We start from the raw sequence: 18,848 nt of genomic DNA, 5'->3' as shown, positions 1-18,848 counted from the left end.
ATGACTCACTGCGTATGTAATTGAGGTCCCATAAGATTACAATGAAGCTGAATTTGCTGTCATCAATGGAAGGACGTGTGCACTCACTCCCCTCTCACTCACTGACTCACCCAGAGCAACTTCCTGTCCTGCAGGCTCCATTCACAGTAAGGGCCCTATACAGGTGTGCTATCATTTATCTTTTATACCATATTGTAACTGTACCTTTCCTATGTTTATATTCGTTTACATACACAAATACACACTATGTTACAACTGCCTGAAGTGTTCATTGCAGTAACATGCTATAGAGGTTGGTAGCCTGGGAACAACAGGCTACACCATAAGGCTTAGGTGTGTAGTGGGCTGTACCATCTGAGTCTGTACGAGTACACTTTGTGAGGTATGTTTCTGGACTTCTTTTAGACCACCAGGTAAAGATGGTATCAATGCAGCTTAAACCACCTACTCCAAAAGAGAGGTGGACTCCATTGAAAACTGTAAGAGAAAAGGGGGTTTAATAATCCTTTTTGAGGGGAAGGAGTAAGTAGCATTTGTTAAATCCTGCTACCTGCCAGACTGTGGTAGGCACTGCACAAGCACTATTTTACTTAGTCTTCTCAGCCTCCAGGGAGGTAAATATTGGTACCCCATGTTACAGATAAGGAAACTGAGGCTCAGAGAGGTTAAGCAACTTGTTCATTTCCTTTCGCTAGTAAGAGGCAGGCAGGGGGAAGGAAGATAAGGCTGTCAGATTACAGTCAATGCTTTCCCATAAACCCCTCCTTGGTCCTTCGTCATCTTCCAGCCTGGCCCAGCAATGCACCCTCACCCCTCCTGGTGGGGCCAGCAGAAGCCAAATCAACCCATGCCCTGCCCCTGACCCCACCCCTGGCAGGACGCAGCATGCTCATGGCCTAGCCCAGAAGTACTCCCTGAAGCCTAGTCTGTTCCATAATGGAAACAATGTGCTGCCAATGTTTTGTCCTTGTTTGTCTTAAACATAAAGGAATATCTCTCCTGCTGGAATTTTAAGGAGAGGCAGGCTGGGGAGGGAGAGAGTAGCTGGGATCTGAAGCTGGATGTCTCCCAAGGTAATGGTTCTAGGTACACCAGGGCCTGCAGCATCCCCTGAAAACTAGGCCTGTTGGGACAAGACGAGGCGGTATTCAGTGTAGGAAATTCCTAGCATGAAGTCGGCACAGAGATTAATTCCCAGACCTCGGGGTGATGGGATGGGGGAGCAAGAAGAGCATTTTAGCAGTAGGATGGAGTTCTCCTTGAATTCTCGGCCGCCCTGCCCAGTCCCCACCTCAACCTGGCCTCTGAGGCCCTGTGGCCCAGCCCAGAAGAGGAGAGAGGGCCCTGGCAGCTTTAGGACACAGGGATGGGAACCTGGTCTACGGCTTTGGGTCTCAGCCAGCTGTTGCCACGTGTCTCCCAAGGGAACCCTGGGGCTCGGGCAGAGTTCCTTTTGGCATTGGGGGAAGGCAAGGAAAGACTAATGGGATCTAGGGATCTGGTGTCTGTCTGGAATTAGGAAACAAAGATAGAGAGGGCTGGGTTGTTTAACTGTAATTGCACTTGCAGGGAGAACACCTCGATGTCCATTTTCTCAAGGGCATTTCCCTATTCCAAGAACCACACAGTAGAGTAGAAGCTGGGAAGGGTCAGGGAGGGAAAGCACTGAGATCCAAGAGGTTATGTTCTTATATGAGCACTAATTTTAGACACTGACTACATGGGACCTGGAATTAGTCCCTGGCCTGGCGTTCTGGCAGATGAGCTCTAGACCCTCTCTCACCTCCTGGGAGGCCTCTTCTCTGGGGCAGTGGAGGGTCCCAGAGGTGAGCTGCAGATGGCAGCCTCAGGTTGGGACCCAAGGAAAGAGCCCTGTGCCTCTCTCAGGCCAGAGCCTGGGGAAGCACAGCTCTCAGCCAGGCATCCTTGAACATCCTGCTGCTTCATAGAAGGTGCCTGCCCTTGAGCATAAAAAACATTCAGACACATAAGGAATGATCCATTTCTCACTATGCTCTGCTTCCAGACCCTCCACCATGGAGGCTGCTCTGAAGCAAATGGCACCCTGGCCATCCATCTGTTCGAGAAACTAGGTAAAGAAAACCTTTCACACAATGTGCTTTTACTCCCAAATGTCCCTTCTGCTTTGGCCAGGCTCTTTCTGGGGCAAAAAGAAAACACCACAGCCCAAATGCCCAGAGGCCTCCATCGAAAAGGAGGAAGAATTGGGTGTAGTCATTGGAGCTGTTTGCCAAAAGTTTTTGGTTTTCCTCCCTTCTAGCCCATGGCATAATTGTTCTGGTAGGCTCCCTTGTTGGGACCATATGACCGGTTCTGGCTATAGAGCTGCATGTAGGAGAACATACACAGAATTATTTAACTGACAGTTTGAGATCCTCTAGAATTCTTTTTGTCCCTCTAGCATGGCATCAGCAACATTTGAGGTGATGGCTACTTCATTGGCCTGGGTCCCCCAGGGCCCCTGGCTATGACTGATGGACATATAACCTGAAGAATGAGTGACTCCTTGTTGTTTTAAGCCACAGAAAATGGGGGTTATTTGTTACCACAGTGTAACCAACTTTATCCTGACTGATACAATCACAACTTATTTTTTCCACACCTTCATAGAGCTGCTCATGGGGACTTCAGCCAATGCTATTGGAATGGTACAGGAACTGAAAAAATGTGGTAGGATCTTGAAGGTCTGTGATAGTTTCCTTCAGGGCTCACTTTTTATGAAAACTCAGAGATTTTGTTGTCTTGTGGGAAGGCACTAGGCTTGGAGTGAGTTGATCACATTTAATGTCCAGGTCGTGCCTCTGATTCACTAACGAACCTTTCCTAAATCTCATAACTTCTCAGAGCCTTATAAAAGATAATATCAATCTAGCCCACTGCTTCATGAGATATTTGTAATCCAGTGAAATGTTTAAGTAAAAGTGCATTGTAAACTATACAATATTGTGTATATTTGTCGCGTCCAGCACAACACGGGCAGTGAGGCAATAAAAAGAGGCGGCTTTGGGTTAAGTTTTAAAAAAGAAAGAAACAGAGACTTAATGCAGTTAAATCTCAGAAGGCCAGGAGGCCTCACAGTAATGAGAGACTGGAGCCTAGAATCAAGGTGACTGGTGGTTTTATTGATATTCACATAAGGTATCAGCATTATTTATTCCGGTCTGTGAATCTCATACATCTTAATAGAAAACCTACTGGAGTCAATCACCCTTGCCTGCAGACAGCTGGACAGTAAGTCCCAGCTTCCCCAAGGGACAAAACCTATATGCATATGAATAGATGGAGAGCAACTCAATGAAGCACTTCCTTTGCAGGTTTTGGGGAGGAATACAGTCACAGAGGCTGAGGCTTTCCTTAGCCTGAGGAAGGTCGGGGCTGTGCCCACCTCTGTGAACCCCATGGGTTCTCCTGTTGGTCCCCACGACTGCATCTGGCTTGAGTTGTTCCTTCTGTGAGGAATCTTACTCGTCATTCATTGTCCAGTCACCTTTCTGGGACCAAACAGGGAGGCATAGGAGGCAAACACAAAGGTTTAGCAAAGTCTCTGAAAGGATCATCTTACAGACTTTCCATTCTATGGGGGCAGGTAGAAGGAAACAAAAGGTTAAGCTCTTGCGTGGCTACATATATTAGCAATAAGAATATTGGCTGTATAATTGCTGAAGAAAACAAATCCAACTTTTACACTGAAACTCATATTGTAGATGGAGAAAGTGTTGCCTGGCCTAGAATTAGTTCTGAATGTGGGCAGAATCCACACCACACAGCTGCAGGAGTGTGAGGAACTTCTGCCTAATGCAAATTGATGCAGTTTTGAGGGTCCTCTCTTGGAGGCCATCGGTCCTGGGGTGCTCATGTGTCCCATCTTTTGGAGTGAGGACTCTACTGGGCAAGACTTCCTTGTCCTACCATCTTGCTTTGTCTTCCCAGAGTAAATAATTTCCTGTCCCCCCCTCCCTCTCTGCAAGTTCCCCTCTGTATGTCATGGAATTCTAGAAACTTGCAGCTGGAATGGACACTAGAAACACTGGCTTTGGAGTTGTCCTTTTGGCCACATAGGAAAATCTCTTGGTGATATTTCATTTTTTTCATTGTACTTGCTTGCAATGTTTTAACTTTTGCTTACCACACATGTAGTATCAGTATAAGTCAATAAAAAGCAACTAATGATGTGTATATTGAAGTTTGCACATAGATTAGTTTTCCTGCAAAAGGAGTAAGGAGGGACGGAACAGTTTTAAAGGGTAGCCTACTATTACAACAAACAAGCACCTCCTATTTAGCGTCCACTAGGGATTTTAATTAAATTAATTTTGGTTGGTACCTGATCGTGGGTATTTTTCAAAACCTCTCCCGGTGATTTCTATGTACCACCAGGGTTGAAACACAGGGATTTAGTCCCGCAGTTCTTCAAAATGTTGTCTTTGTGTGAACAACATTGGAATCACCTGGGAATTCATTAGAAATGCAAATACTTGAGCACCCTTCCCAACTTGAGCAACTCTGAGAAAGAGCGCCTCCAGGAGCGGGTTCTGAGGCATGCTCAAGTTTGAGAACCACTGATCTGCGTCAGAGGCTCAGAGGTTAATAAGCAAGTTGATGTCACTTCTAGTTCTACCCACAGTGGAGTCACAAGCATTAGGTTTACACTCCCATTCTGACTGGCCATAAGTCTGGGAAAGATGTGAACGAACTGCTTTCAGGTACTGGGCAGACAGTGCAAGGCTGCTATCTTGGAGACAGCACAGCACATGAGATGAGGTCCACATTCTGTCTGAGAGCAGCACCGGGAAGAGGTGCCCAAACAGAAAAGAGCAGTCTCACTGGGTAGAACAAACAGAGATACAACTCCAAGGTTGCTAGGGCAACGTACATTTGCAGGACATGGCACCAGCGAAGAGGGAGAAACACAGAAAAGTAGTACCCAAAATATGCATGGGAGGTTCCTTTACTCTTTGACTGAATACTAAGCTACAAGCACAGGATAAGATTCTGTGACATTTGGCAGAGTACAGACTGGGTCAAGTGGGCTGAACCGAGATTCCAGATGCATGGCGCTGGACAGTGTTAAATCTCCGACCCACTAGAGTTAAGTAACCTCTGCTGAACACCACGGGCATTTAGCTGAGAGTCCAGAAAGACTCTGACTTAGAACTAGGGTTAATATAGCCCCCTAAACATGGTTATTATAGAGCCTCCCCAAAACCTAACCCTTGAAGCAACAAGCTGAGCCATCAAGTAAGAAAAAATCTCAACCCTGTTGAAAGGAAAGCAACAAAATCAATAATGTCTAGCATAGAATACAAAATTATTAAATATACAAAAGTGGAAGTAAATATGACCAATAACCAGGAAAAAAAAAGAAGTTAATAGAAACAGATACAAAAATGATACAGTTGGTGGAATTAGCAAAGATTGCAATACAGCTGTTATCAATATGTTAAAGGATTTAGAAATATGTGGCACAGTGAGTGAACAGATGGGGAAACACAATAGAGAAACAGAAACTTTACTAAAAAAACAGGAATTCTAGAACTGAAAAATTTGAAATGAAAAATTTGGTAGATGAGCCCAACAGATTGGACATTGCCATAAAAAAAATCAGTGAATTATATACATCATGATTTTACCCCTAAATATTTCAGTATGCATTTGTTATTCTTAAAAAGCACATTTTCCTACCTAACCATAATACCATCTTCACACTGACCAAATAAAGGAACAATTATTTCCCCATACTCAGTCCATATTCAGGACTACTCCCTGTGGTCCTGTAAATACTGTTGAATTCAGCAGTGAGCCCCTTCGTCTTGCCTGTCTGCTGTTCAGGGAGTCCTTTGTGGAGTTATAGTTATTTGATTTGCTGTAAATTCCAGGATAGATTTCCAGAGGCTCACCTCACGCCGCCATTTTGATGACGTCCTGTAAATACTGTATACATCTTGTTTCTTCTAATGAAAACCCATTCAAGACTTATGCGTAGTATTTCATTGTTATGTGTCTTAAAACTCTGTTATCAGGACAGCATCTGAGCATCCCGTTCTCTTCATTTTCTGAGACACTGACACAGAAGAGATCATTTTTGTACAATGTTCCGCAAGCAAGACTGCTGTATGTACTCATTTTAGTTGATTTCAGCTAAAACTGGGTTAAGGGGGAGATGCACAGAATCAACTATTTCTGGATCTTTATGATTTTACCTGCTAAATAGCTAGAGTTGTCCTACCTATAAATACTTCACTTCAAAAAATATTACATGGACTTTATTCAGTATCCATAATTACATTTCTATGCCATCTTTTTATTTTAATGTCAACTACATCACTTTTTTATGGCTTCTTCCTCCATGCCATATATAGAAAGGCCTCTTGACACTAAAGTTATATAAATAATTACCTATACTTTTCTTTAGAGTTTTTATAATTCTATTTTTTTGTATTAATCTGCTTTGGAATTTATTTCAGACTTACGTTTGAGAAACCAAGTCTTTAAGGTAACAAGTTTTTTGTGTTTATTAAAAATAGTGAAGATATTACATTAGTTAATTCAGTTTTATCGGACAAAGACATGGCAGATTTTCCCCCAAATACTCCGCATATGTAGCTCTGTCTTGAGGGACAAGTCAACTTGCATGACTAGAGCACGGAGAGCACAAAGTGTTCCAAATGTCCTGTTATTAATTAACCACAAGGGATGAACACAAGTGTGTATACATAACAGGTTTAATAGTGCTCAGAGCACTTCTGTTCGCATTCAGATCAGATGTGCTATTTGTCATTTCTCTTCATTGTTGATTACTTATGAACAGAATAACTTTTAGTCTATCAAATATTAACATTCCTGCTTGGGTTCTTTCTAATTTTATCACGTGATCTTCCCCCAAATGTCTGAACCTCCCAACAAAGTCAATCCATTTTTCTGTTAAGACAGGAAAAAACCCTGTGGAGCTAAGTATAGAGATTTCCTGAGTGAACACCCATTGTTCCCTGGGAAACTGAAGAGCAACACTTAAGGTACTCTATTTTTCTTTATTCAAAAGGGACTTTCTGTCAATAGAGGTAAAGACACTCATGAAGGGTACCAGTCACTTCCCATTGACATTAACCATCTAGGAACTGAGTACTTGCTTCCAAAGGCTAACAGACAGTTTGGGGAGAACGTGAGATTTCCTCTCGGTAAGTTATGTTTAATGAGATCATCACTGATAAGAAAAATAGTTGTGAACTCAGCAATGCTATCAGGAAGTCTGAGCAAAGATGCTTGAGAGGTTTCCTCTCACACCAACCAATTCTTCAATGCCAAACTGGTGTCCAAAACTTCAATTTAATTTTGTACTAACTAGCCAGAGATATTGCAGACTCACAAATTAAAGGGCTTAGTTCCATAACACTGCCCCTGAAGTGCCCAGGACACCTATATTTCTGCCCAGATTACTACATTTTTAGAGTTCCCATGACCTTCCCCTATAGTTCATAATTTGCTAGAATGTGTCATAGAATTCATAAAGGCACTTTACTTACAGTTACTGGTTTATTACAAAGGGTATAACTATATAGGGCAAGGTATGGGGAGAGGTACACAGAGTTTTACACTTGATTCTCACCAGAAAAAGCTGCCATTTTATCCATTTGCATGTGGCTGGTCAGTGACCGCTGTCAATCTCCACCCTCTTTACCATGTAGTCCTGTATGCAAGACAATCTGGAATGTTGATTGGAAGCTGACTGTGTTGTCAGCACTATTTTCAGAATTTTTATTTCTCAGAAAAGTTATCGACTATTTAGGAAAAGTTGTTGACTATAAAGTGCTCTATTCTTAATTATTTTGAGAGCTTTAAATAAAGCTTTGCAATGATGGTCATCAGCAAATGAATTTTCCTTTCGTTATCTCAGTACTTGTCAATGGATCAGTAATACGCCTCCACGGCTCGGGAATATGTTCTGAGAAGCCAAAGGATCTCCTGGTATTTGAGGTGGTTTCCTCCAGTTCATCTGAGTTTAACAAGCACATATGAATGCTGACTTTGGCCCAGACACTGGAGATACAAAAATGAAAAAAAAGAAAAAAAAGTTACCCTTGTAGATGTCTGTGTGACATTGCAGTGGGAGTGATTCCTGCATTCAGTGGCTCAAGCCAGCCTTCCATCGGTCTGCTGTGAGAAGCCTCATTACTCCCAGCATCCTGTGGGGATTCTGTGGGGACCCTCCTCCTAGAGATGTGTTGTGAGGATTAATGACATTAATTTATCTCAAGTCCTTGGGGACAATGCCTGGGACATGGTAGGTCCCCATGAGGTCATCGGTGTCTAATCCTAGACACCCTGCCTTCCAAACTGTCCACACTGCCATTCCACTCAGACACAGGTGCGTTTTCCTCATGTCATCCTTTCAATGGCACTCTGGATTTCTGCACCCCTGGAGTGGCAGGATTCTCTACTTGGAAAGTTGAAAAGTCTTGGAAAGCTTTCTTCACAAAGGCAGATGCAGCTACAATTTCACTATCTCCTCATTCACTTTATAAACATTCTCTATTTTATAAACTATTTAATATATTTTGTTTACTCCTAAATACTTTTTAAAAGAATTGCAATTTGCTTTCTTGCACAGACAACAGGCGGCCCAAACTCTGTGATCTCCATATTATTAAAAACATCCTGTGAAAACTCAGGAATTACCGATTGATGGTAAGAGCAAATTTATATTAGTTTGAGTTAAAGGCATGATAACTACAGCATAGTTTGAGAAGGTAATCCTCAATTCATATATATTCATTATGTGTGTCATCACAGCATGTGTGTCTAAGTATTACGTAGGCCTATTTTGTTATTTTTTTGAAAGACAAAATTGGAGAGGTATTGCCTGCCAATTTAATTGCTTTACTGACTAAACTGGTCTACATCAATGACATATATTTCAACGGATTCTACTCCAGGAGTATGATGAAAAAATAGAAGAGGAGACTTTCAAAATTAGCAAGATGTGTCCCTGTGCGGAAACTGTCTGGAAACATTGGGACCCTGTTATGAGATGAATTGTGCCCCCTCAAATTTGGAGATTGATGTCCTACCCCCCAGTGCCTCTGAATGTGACTTTGTTTGGAGATAGGGTCTCTAACAAGGTAATTAGGGCAAAGTGAGGTCACACAGTTGGGTCCTAGCCCAAAACAACTGATGTTCTTATAAGAAGAGGAACTTAGGGCGCAGACACAAAGGGAAGATGATGTGAAGAGACACATGGTGAAGATGGCCATCTACAAGCCAAGGAGAGAGGCCTTAGAGCGAACCAACTTTGCTGGCTCCTTGCTCTTGGAATTCCAGGCTCCAGAACTGTGAGTAAATAAACTTGTCTTGTTGAAGCCACCCAGACTGCTGTCCTTTGTTATAGCAGCCACAAGAAACGATTTCAGATTTCAAGAATGACAATGATTTCTTGGGGGTTTTGAATGCAAATGAGTACCCAAACACCAGAGATGATTTTTCTCTTCCTCTGCACCATGTGAGGATTGTGAGTCAAGCTTAAATTTGTAATACGTTAAGACCTTTGTCTTCCCCTTTTCATTGCATGGGTGTTGTCAGGTCAACCTGTGTGACATCCAAACTTCTGGGGAATTTTTCTAATAGTTTACTTGAGCCAAACGACAATTGCTGGGAAGCAAGATCTGAAATGCCCCAGAGAATAACAGTTTACAGTTTCCTTTATGTATTTGGAATTACGTAGGGAACGTAAGGGGGATTACAGGAAGGTGGGAGAAAGCAAGGGAGGGATCATAATGCAGGATAGCTAAAATTATGAGCTCACTTGAAGGTGGTTACCCCTTTGAGGGTATTACATCTGGCATTTCAAAGGTGTGGTAACCTAGACGCACAAGAACAATGGACAAGGCTTGCTTTAAAAGCTTTCACTGACTGTTATAGGTTTGGGGCTTGATCATCTTCCATGATCTCCCCAGTTAGGAATTAATGATCAGGTCACCCTGTGAGGTTTCTTTCCATAGAACCCCTTTTTCATTCACAGTCATCTGGTTGAATTACACCTGCTTTCTTTTAAAATGAGACCAATCAAGTGAAGGTGATGTGTCGCAGCTCAGGCTTTCGCAGAGGAGGAGTAGGCCCGGGTCCAGGAGCTGCCCCATGTGGCTGGGGAATCAAGTGTGGCCATTCCACTCACGGGCATTGATGTGCATCTAAACGTCATGAGTCGTGGTTTGGTGTTGTGCTATGTACACCCACATCTAACACACACCCTCCTGAGTACCTGTTCTGGGGCGTTAGAGATGGTTTAAACATTAAATACAACTACAGCTGTGGCAGAGCAAGGCTGACTCATTTTCTGGGATGTTAGGATCCTGTCCTGGGGCAGGGGAGGGCCTCTTTTGCCTGCACAGCTCCCGGGGTTGCCATTCATATTGAGTGTGACGGGCCTGTCATCCCTGGAGAAGGGTACCCTGCTCATCCTCTGTCTGAGGCCCACAGCATTGTTGACATCTGCTAGGAACACTAGAAACATGAAGACAGTTCAAATGTGCTCCTGTTCTTAAAGGAGTTTACAACATATAAAAGAAAAACAAACCCACATTCAATGTGGGCTAGAACATAATAAAATGTATGTGTAAAGTACTTTTGCAATTAGGAAGCACTTTTAATCCGTTTGTCTATTTGATGTTTATAACTACTCTAGGCCACAGGCAAAGCAGAAAGTTATCTTCATTTTACAAGTGAGGAATTCAGAACCAAAAGTTTTCGTAACTTGCATTAGATCACACTGATAGTAAGTGGCAGGACTCAGGACTAAAATTCCAGAGTTTGATTACACAGAGAGATGAACAATAGAGGAGGATGGAGGTGAAGCTGAAAAAAATCAAGGAAAAGGCCGATGAGCTGAACGTCTGATACATAGGACTTTCTAAGACAAAGGGTCAGCATGGACAATGGTGTGGACAGTGAAACTGAGGGTTCATAATTTTGATCAAATTTCGTTTTAAATTGTAGTGCAAAAACTCGTGTCTCTCTCTCTCTCTCTCTCTCTCTCTCTCTCTCTCTCTCTCTCTCTCTCTCTCTCTTTGCTCTTAGAGACCTAGCCTTGCCCTCTTACCCCCATAATCAGCAAGCCCTGAGGCAGCAGAAGACAGTAGCCAGGACCTGACTAATGGTCACACTGTCCAGACCTCTGGCCGGCTCAAGATAACATTTTGCCCTCAGTTATCTTTCAGCTCTGGAGCGCTAAGGTTCAACAACCCCCTGGGTACTTTCCCATGAGATCACACAGAGAGACTCGGGGGGAAAAACCTTAGAACTCCCGCAAGACCTGAAGAAATGATTCATCACCCTTCCCTCACCTCGGATCAATCATCTCTCAACAGGACCCTGAACCCCTGACCCACAATGTCTTGTGACTTTACCTGTATGATCTGTAACCTATATGCCTGGGGAGCCAGGTGTCTGAGCACTAGCTCACTTCCCAGCTTGATGCCATTTCCTTAAAAAAAACCTGTACTATTTTGGCTGCAAAGCCCTGCTCCTGTGCTGTGCACACACAGAAATCAAACCCTTTAGATTGGTAACAAGAGAAAATGGTCCTTGGAATACTATTCTTCCATAAGAAAAGACGAAATAGTGCCATTTGTGACAAAATGGATATATCTTGAGATTACTATGCTAAGCGAAATAAGTTAGACTGAAAAAGTCAAGAACCGTATGATTTCACTGATATGTGGGATATAAAACTGAAAACAACAAGGGAACAAGAGAAACAAATAAAGAATAAAAACTCAGATATAGACAATAGTTTAGTGGTTACCAGAGGGTAAGGGAGGTGGGGGGTGGGAGATGAGGGTAAAAGGGATCAAATATATGGTGGTGGAAGGAGAATGTACTCTGGGTGGTGAACACACAATGTGATACATAGATGATGTGATACAGAATTGTACACCTGAAATCTATGTAACTTTACTAACCTTTGCCACCCCAATGAACTTTAATTTTAAAAAAGAGAGAGAGAAATCGGTCCCAGAAGGGACAGACAGAGAAGTGATGGGGACCAGAGATGCAAGGACTGGAGCCATATTTCCTTTGTAGTCCTTAACTCCAGGCCATTGTTTATGATCAGTGGGGTAACATAATCTTGAAGGCTGGGACACTGTTAATTCTTTTTCATTCCAGAACCTACCAGATTCCTGGCACTTTAATCAAAAGTGCATCATGAATGTTTATTGTAAAAACACTGGAAGCCCTGGGTCAGAGGACAACCTGGCAACTAGACGGAGGCTGGTTTGGGTGTGGGGGAAGAAGTAAGGAGGGCCTGCGCCAGGGCGGGGGTTGGGGGACTAATTCCAGAGAACTTGATAGTGCTCTGTTTGCTCAAGAAGACAGAGTATTTTGGCCAGAAAGCTGCCTGCCGTTAATTGGAATAAACAAAATAAAACCAAATTACTTTTTGGAGACTTTGACTCAGATCTGTCTCTGTTTCTTGTTGCCCGATAAAAGAAAGGAAGGAAGGGAAGGAGGGAGGGAAGTAAAAAGAATGAAAGAATGAAGGACAGAGGAAAGAAAGAAGAGACAGAGAGAGAGGGAGGGTGTGATGGAGGGAGGACAGGCAGAGTTCTGAAGGCCTATCATCTAGCCCCCTTGGCACAAACGTAGCTGAGCCCTGATTCAGGGGAATTTTTCATGTTCCTTTCTCCCCTCTCAGCAGTCATCTTTCCTCCCTTGTCAAGAATTTAATTCTGGGCTATTTTCACTCTCCGTCTCACACAAATAAGAAAATAGTATATAGTCACTTGTTTATATTTGTTGTTTTGTGTCTCAACTCATACACTCTTTCTTCAGGAATGCCCTCTAACTTCCTGCGTGGATTGCGCCCCTGACCATGTGTTCCTACAACCCCGAGCCATCCTGCTCAGCACTCGTAGTGCTCTGTGCCACTGAGGGATTCATTTAAATTCCCACCCAGTTTGCGGTCTGCTCTATGAGGGCAGGGCAAGCACCCATTTTGTCCAACACTGTAGAAGAGTTTGGCACAGAAGTATTTATCAATAATTCATTAATTAACATTCCACCTTATAAAAAATAATATAAACAGAACCACTTTAAAATGGACTCGGAGCTGTCATTGTAGAGGAGCTGCCTCTCATGTCTTATAGCTCAAATCTTTGGATGTTAAAACAGGACAAAATAACCTTTGGACTGGGCTTAAAGTAGCATTGTATCCCATGCAACTGTTTACAAAGATAAGAAGAAGGAGTGTGAATCCCCCAAAGAAATACACCTGTCAAGATGGACTCCTTGTGGTTGAATGGACCTATATTTAAACTAGAGCCTAAGAGCCTTTGCTGATAGGGACCTCTCACAAACTTGCACTGCGGGAGGAACCACAGACTGAACTTCTAACCTCCCACAGCGGCCGGTCTGTTTACAGCATCTGAGTGGACCTCTGAGGCCATGCTACCATCCAGCCAATAAACTGTGACCTGCCATGACCAATGAGAACTGCACAGTTTGGGAACCTTATTTGCATGAAAGGGACCAAAATGGGAACCATGGGTGGGAAGTTTCTCTGTCAAAGGTGGCCTCTTCTTTGTCTCAGCGAGGCACAATTTAGGTTGCTACCTGAATCTGTGTTTCCAGGGTTGCACTCTTTTGGTTCAAGTGAATGCTTTTTATTCTTTATTACAGTCTAAAATTAATTTTGGTTTATGACAGGTATTATGACTATTGGACTGAAAATTTAAAACATCTTTTAGAACTAGCACCACTACATTAGCTTATCTGCACATACAGAAAATCCCCTTACATTTCTCATAAATATCCATTGTCTTCACCTCCTAATCAAAACACTGTTCGAATTTCTGCCTGAGTCAGCGCTTCCTGAGGAGCTATTGGTTTGGATCTCAGGTAAATGCTGTTGCCTATCGCTTTGGCCTCTTATTTTTAGGTTAATAACCTCTTACCTAAAATGATGTCTCAGCCAGGCATTCATATTTTTCGTCTTTTACCTATATATATATATAAGGAAAGGTACTTTCCCATTCATAAGTACCTTTCTGGTAGTCAGGCCACCAAATTTCCTGTCACAAAATGTGATGGAAGTGCCAGTCCTTAGTAATAGGGATATGGGGACCGTTATTTGGGCCACATGACAGTCACTTTGGCTTGTGACACATCCAGGATGCCCTTTCCAGATGACTCAAATGGGAGGGTCAGAAGAAATGACACATCCAGGATGCCCTTTGCAGATGACTCAAATGGGAGGGTCAGAAGCAATGACACAGGAGCTGAGTTGAGCCAGCAAGCACAGAAGTAGCTGCTGGTGTGGTGACAATGTCAAGTAATGGCCTAAACATTCAAGATAACCCCTTAGCCCTTCAATGAGAAGGACTAGCAGTATGACTGGAGCTGGAAGCAAAGATGATGGAACTCCAAACCCTGGTTCCAAACCTCTGCCTCCAAATCCAGAGAAGGAAAAGGACTGACTTCACTGAGCCGTCTTACCTGGAGATAAAACAAATAAAAAGCAGAAGGAAAGACCAGACTTGGCTTCTTTCAGATTCTGAGCACATGATTCACATTGGTTTCAATGCTGTCACAGAGCAGTGGGCCTGCTTGCTTCAGACATTGAATATCACTAACTAGAGCAGAAGAAAACCCACAGGCTCTTTTGGGTGTATTGGAAGTCTACAACTTTTTTTTTTTAAAGTTTATTGGAGTGACAAAGTTAGTAAAGTTACATAGGCTTCAGGTGTACAATTCTGTATTACATCATCTATAAATCCCATTGTGTGTTCACCGCCCAGAGTCAGTTCTCCTTCCATCACCATATATTTGAAGTCTATAACTTTCTATAACTCTACACAAATCTCCAACAGCCAGAAGTACATGAGCTTTACATACAAATTAGCTGAGGATTGTAATTCTTCTAACACTTTGAATGAATGGAGGATAGCGTCTGAGACCCTGAAAGTGTTACCAATTTCTTCTTCACCAGAAGATGAAAGTGATGATGATGATGATGAAGACGAAGAAGATGATGAGGATGCCCAGCTCCAGGGACTGGCCCACACCTAGAGCACACAAAACCTGTATGCACATGATCTGTGATGTGACCACTTCCATTACTCCAACTTGGGACATGACTACATCTCCCATTTCACCTACTGAGAATAATATCACTCTTCCAGTTGTTCTAACCTTAGTACTGAGAAGCAGAAGAAGACGTCTAAAATGTCAGATGAAGAGATCCTGGAGAAATTCTGGAGAATAGGGAGTGTGGATGATCCTGAGATAAACTGTACATGGTTTGAGAAGACAAGGTGCTTCAGGCACTGTGTCTACTGCAATGAATGTGGCCACAGGAAAGGAGGTGGCCAATAAGAAGATGAAACTGCAGTGGCAGCTGAAGAAACAGCTGATTGTTAATGAGATCCTGTTCATGAGGGAAAAATAAGAACTCAAATATTGCGAACTACTTGGACAGTGACCTCATGGAAGATGATGAGCTGGAATCCTTAGCTGGAGGCTCTTTGACAGACATGGTGGAAGAAACCTGCATGGAAAAGGCCAGATTGCAGCTGTGTGCCATAAGCACTCATAGGCTTTGGAATTTCTGCATTCCAAACAGGTTATTCTCAGAGACATCAAGACTGACAACATTGTGTTGCAAATGGATGGCTCTGTCAGGCTGAGTTTGGTTTCTGTGCTCAGATCACTCCAGAGCAGAGCAAATGGAGCACCACAGTGGTACCTGTACTGGATGGCAACAGAGGTTGACATCTGGTCTCTGGACATCACGGACATTGAAATGATTGAAGGGGAGTCTCCATACCTCAATGAAAACCCCCTGAGAGCCTGTACCTCATGGCCACCAATGGGACCCTGGAGCTTCAGATCCCAGAGAAGCTGTCTGCTATCTCCAGAGATTTTCTGAACTGCTGTCTGTCGATGGATATAGAGAAGAGAGTTTCAGCTAAAGAGCTGCTGCAGCTCTGAAAGTTGCAAGCCCCTCTCCAGCCTCACTCCCCTGATTGCAAATAGGCAGTCAAGAACAATCACTAAAACCATGTGCCAGCCTCATTGTGCCAAGCCTTCTGTGACATTAATGCTCATTTCAGAAATTCCAACCCCTGACGCCCTCTCTTCTTTGCCTTGCTCCTCCCATTTCCTGGTCTAGCGTCTCAAGTCTTTGATCCTTGGAAACCATGTGTTCAGCATTAAAGAGAACTGCAACTGACTAATCAAATGATGGCCATTTCTAAGTAAGGAATTTCCTCCCAATTTGTGGATGTGAGCATGGTTTATGGTCAAGGGCTTATATGAACAAACCCTTGGACTCCTATTTCCACATAGCAAAATCTTCTCCACACACCACCTTCCTTTATCCCCTGGCCAATCAGTTCTTGGCTATATACATTTTTGCCTTAATAACATTGAAAAAGAGAAGCGATGATACAAAGTCCTCCACCCTTCTCACCCACCCAACACATAAAATAGCGTTTTTTTTAGGGAAAGTGAGAAGAGGATGCTTTAACCACGTCTTGGGAACCCTTTAATTTTCTCCATTACTAAGTTTTTTATTTTATGTTTTCCATTTTTGTATCGTGGTAAAATACACATAACATAAAACTTACCATCTTAACCATTTTAAGTGTACAGTTCAGTGGCGTTAAGTATATTCATATTGTTATGCAGCCATCACCACCATCCATCCACAGAAACCTTTTCATTTTGCAAAACTGAAACACTGTACCCATGAAACAATACCTCCCCATCTGCTCTCCCTCCAGAGCCTGGCAGCCACCATTCTACTTTCATATTTACATTCTACTGTCTCTATGAATGTGACTCCTCCTGATATATCTTAAAAATGAAACCATGCAGTATTTGTACTGTTATTACTGGCTTAGTTCACTTAGCATAATTTCCTCAAGGTCCATCCACATCATAGCATGTGTCAGGATTTCCTTCCTTTATAGACTGAATACTATTCCATTGTATTTATATACTACATTTTGTCCATTCATCCTTCAAAGGACACTGGGTTGCTTTCACCTTTCGGCTACTGTGAATAATGCTGCTATGAATGTGTATGTACAAATATGTCTTCAAGACCCTGTTTTCAATTCTTCAGGGTAGATACCCAGAAGTGAAATTGCTGGATCATATGGTAATTCTATATTTAACTTTCTGAGGAAGTGCCACACTGCTTCCCAGAGCAGTGGCACCATTTTGCATTCCCACCAACAGTGCACAGGTTTCCAGTTTCTCCGCATCCTCCGTGGGAACATTTTGTGCTGCTACTTTGCTCACTTTTTCAATGATCAGAGGTCTTTCCATTGGGGCTCAGTCTGCATCTCCGCAGACCCTCTCTCCACATCAAGTTCCACCCTGTCCTTCCAGCAAAGCAGTTCCTGTCTGCTGCTTCCTCAAACCCTCCTCAGAGCCTGCAACTCCACCTCCCCTTGCCCTAGACAAAACTCTGAGGCAGCACAGCCGAAGCCGTTTTCTTTACATAATATTCTGGGAAATGCCTTCTGCCTCTTCTAGCCTGTCTTCCTTTGGTCTCAATGTCTGTCAGAGTTCATAGAGGTGCCTTTGTGCTCCAAGGGGCATCTCTTGTTCTGTGGCACAGGCTGGTAGACACCGTTCAAAATTATCCCACTGTTTGTTTTATGCAAAACAACAGACCTCCTTTTCAAGAGTAGCTATGTAGGTAAAGTGAAAATAGGGCTTCTGACCCTTACATTCCTGGAAATGCATCACGGGTTTAATTTTAAAAGGTGAGTTCTTTTTTCTGAAAGTTCAACAGTACACGGCTCCCTCCTTGTATAAATTGTTTGGCCATTTTATCTAGCACAACTTTTTGCACTGAGTTTCATTTTCATTTTGAGATGGAAGAAAATATAGCAAGAACAAATTCTCTTAGCACTTCAAAATTACTCAAAGGTCAGATGCAAAACTGCTGAAAGGCTGAAAGATGCAGGCTAAAGTCTTTGCCAATAAGATGAGAAACTCTACTGTCACCTATACAGCAATTCATGAATAGATTTAGAGTAGCCAATAATATGTAAAAACACAGCCAATTGTTAATTAGCAACTAACAATTATTTCAAATCAACTTGACCATCATCATAAACCAGCTGTAGGTTATGAACTTTAACTCCCTTTTAACCTGTCACTTACAACTACACATACGTCGACAGGGCCAAGCTGACCAATGGGAGCTAATGTCAGGGTCCTTGGAGACCAAGTGTAATTTCCTGGCTGTGCGATGTCAGGCGACAGAGTCTGTGGCTACAGCCCACTCACTGTGGGCCTCACAGTTAAACTGTTGAAATTATTTCCTGATGAGTTTATATGTAGAGTCACAGAGATAGATACACTGAAAAGATGGAAAGAAAATATTTTAATTATAAAATATAAGCTCATATTCCATTTAAAAAACGGGAGAACAATGTTTTATAAATCCTCTAGTTAGAGATGGTACATTTATATTGCATTGCATTTCATAAAGCATTCATTTGTTTAATATAACACTTTAAAACGTACCATAAAGTTTGGCATTTCTTCATTTTTTCATTATACCGAGAGACTCAAAAAGTTTTATTAGCTTGGTTTCTCTGAATCTTGTCAAAGCCTTAGCTCATGCAGAGGGGCTTCCAATGCCATGGTCCTGTGTAATTACATGGGGAAGCAGTGCAGGCCTGAGTGGTTGGCCCATCTGTACCCTAGGGCTCTCTCTTCTTCCCAGTGCAAAATGAGCTTATGATTAAAAGCTCAGCAAGTGGACAAAACCAGGTACAATGAACAATGAAGAAAACTGCAGTATGGGGTCGGTTCTT

At 42.7% G+C, this 18,848-nt stretch overlaps 1 pseudogene across 1 annotated transcript; it reads left to right on the top strand.

The window, feature by feature from the left end:
* The first annotated feature begins 14,334 nt into the window (after positions 1-14,334).
* On the top strand, positions 14,335-16,180 carry LOC308500947 (serine/threonine-protein kinase PAK 1-like; annotated as a pseudogene). Its single transcript has 2 exons — positions 14,335-14,610; positions 14,842-16,180. The product of its transcript is annotated as a serine/threonine-protein kinase PAK 1-like (transcript).
* The last annotated feature ends 2,668 nt before the right edge of the window (positions 16,181-18,848 follow it).

This window comes from Rhinolophus hipposideros (genome assembly GCF_964194185.1).
Source record: "Rhinolophus hipposideros genome assembly, chromosome: 8".
In the NCBI taxonomy this organism is placed as follows: Eukaryota; Metazoa; Chordata; class Mammalia; order Chiroptera; family Rhinolophidae; genus Rhinolophus; species Rhinolophus hipposideros.
Note: the sequence above shows the minus strand (reverse complement) of the source record. Positions and strands in the feature narration are given on the sequence as shown.